This window comes from Lolium perenne, chromosome 5, assembly GCF_019359855.2.
Source record: "Lolium perenne isolate Kyuss_39 chromosome 5, Kyuss_2.0, whole genome shotgun sequence".
NCBI lineage: Eukaryota > Viridiplantae > Streptophyta > Magnoliopsida > Poales > Poaceae > Lolium > Lolium perenne.
In genome coordinates, this window is record NC_067248.2 from 264202702 (window position 1) to 264205405 (window position 2704).

Genomic DNA, 2704 nt, shown 5'->3' on the forward strand with positions numbered 1-2704 from the left:
TTTTGTAAATTTGGGGCTCGAGAGTTTCAACACGTGTGAGGGGATGTGTGCGTACATTAAAATTTATATAGATCGTGAGAAAGTGAAGTAATTTCATCTTAGATCCCAAAGAGATTTTCAATGCTTTCTAAACGGCCTCAATCGGAGCTTGTTCTTATTCATGTTGTTACTCTTAACTACTTCCCTCTTCTAGATGATGCCTATAATCAATTTGGTCACCGTATCTTCTCTAATGTGACACCAACACCCTATCGTAGACATCCGTATCTGGGGCGTCTAGGACCTGGATAGCATCGGGATGAAATAGCCCATGCAAAACCGAACAAAAAAAACAAAAAAAAACTTGTGTTTTTTGCATACTTGTTTGTTACTTTGGGTTAGTCGTTTTGGGGGTCGAGAGTTTCAACACGTGTGAGGGGATGTGTGCGTACATTAAAATTTATATAGATCGTGAGAAAGTGAAGTAATTTCATCTTAGATCCCAAAGAGATTTTCAATGCTTTCTAAACGGCCTCAATCGGAACTTGTTCTTATTCATGTTGTTACTCTTAACTACTTCCCTCTTCTAGATGATGCCTATAATCAATTTCGTCACCGTATCTTCTCTAATGTGACACCAACACCCTATCGTAGACATCCGTATCTGGGGCGTCTAGGACCTGGATAGCATCGGGATGAAATAGCCCATGCAAAACCGAACAAGAAAAAACAAAAAAACTTGTGTTTTTTGCATACTTGTTTGTTACTTTGGGTTAGTCGTTTTGGGGGTCGAGAGTTTCAACACATGTGAGGGGATGTGTGCGTACACTAAAATTTATATAGATCATGAGAAAGTGAAGTAATTTCATCTTAGATCCCAAAGAGATTTTCAATGCTTTCTAAACGGCCTCAATCGGAGCTTGTTCTTATTCATGTTGTTACTCTTAACTACTTCCTCTTCTAGATGATGCCTATAATCAATTTCGTCACCGTATCTTCTCTAATGTGACACCAACACCCTATCGTAGACATCCGTAACCGGGGCGTCTAGGACCTGGATAGCATCGGGATGAAATAGCACAACAAAAAACTAACACAAAAAACAAAAAAAAACTTGTTTTTTTTGCATACTTGTTTGTTACTTTGGGTTAGTCGTTTTGGGGGTCGAGAGTTTCAACACGTGTGAGGGGATGTGTGCGTACATTAAAATTTATATAGATCGTGAGAAAGTGAAGTAATTTCATCTTAGATCCCAAAGAGATTTTCAATGCTTTCTAAACGGCCTCAATCGGAGCTTGTTCTTATTCATGTTGTTACTCTTAACTACTTCCCTCTTCTAGATGATGCCTATAATCAATTTCGCCACCGTATCTTCTCTAATGTGACACCAACACCCTATCGTAGACATCCGTATCCGGGGCGTCTAGGACCTGGATAGCATCGGGATGAAATAGCCCATGCAAAACCGAACAAGAAAAAACAAAAAACTTGTGTTTTTTGCATACTTGTTTGTTACTTTGGGTTAGTCGTTTTGGGGGTCGAGAGTTTCAACACGTGTGAGGGGATGTGTGCATACACTGAAATTTATATAGATTGTGAGAAAGTGAAGTAATTTCATCTTAGATCCCAAAGAGATTTTCAATGCTTTCTAAACGGCCTCAATCGGAGCTTGTTCTTATTCATGTTGTTACTCTTAACTACTTCCCTCTTCTAGATGATGCCTATAATCAATTTCGTCACCGTATCTTCTCTAATATGACACCAACACCCTATCGTAGACATCCGTATCTGGGGCGTCTAGGACCTGGATAGCATCGGGATGAAATAGCCCATGCAAAACCGAACAGTAAAATCAAAAAAAAACTTGTTTTTTTTGCATACTTGTTTGTTACTTTGGGTTAGTCGTTTTGGGGTCGAGAGTTTCAACACGTGTGAGGGGATGTGTGCGTACATTAAAATTTATATAGATCGTGAGAAAGTGAAGTAATTTCATCTTAGATCCCAAAGAGATTTTCAATGCTTTCTAAACGGCCTCAATCGGAGCTTGTTCTTATTCATGTTGTTACTCTTAACTACTTCCCTCTTCTAGATGATGCCTATAATCAATTTCGTCACCGTATCTTCTCTAATGTGATACCAACACCCTATCGTAGACATCCGTATCTGGGGCGTCTAGGACCTGGATAGCATCGGGATGAAATAACCCATGCAAAACCGAACAGTAAAAACAAAAAAAAACTTGTGTTTTTTGCATACTTGTTTGTTACTTTGGGTTAGTCGTTTTGGGGGTCGAGAGTTTCAACACATGTGAGGGGATGTGTGCGTACACTGAAATTTATATAGATCATGAGAAAGTGAAGTAATTTCATCTTAGATCCCAAAGAGATTTTCAATGCTTTCTAAACGGCCTCAATCGGAGCTTGTTCTTATTCATGTTGTTACTCTTAACTACTTCCCTCTTCTAGATGATGCCTATAATCAATTTCGTCACCGTATCTTCTCTAATGTGACACCAACACCCTATCGTAGACATCCGTATCTGGGGCGTCTAGGACCTGGATAGCATCGGGATGAAATAGCCCATGCAAAACCGAACAGTAAAAACAAAAAAAACTTGTTTTTTTTGCATACTTGTTTGTTACTTTGGGTTAGTCGTTTTGGGGGTCGAGAGTTTCAACACGTGTGAGGGGATGTGTGCGTACATTAAAATTTATATAGATCGTGA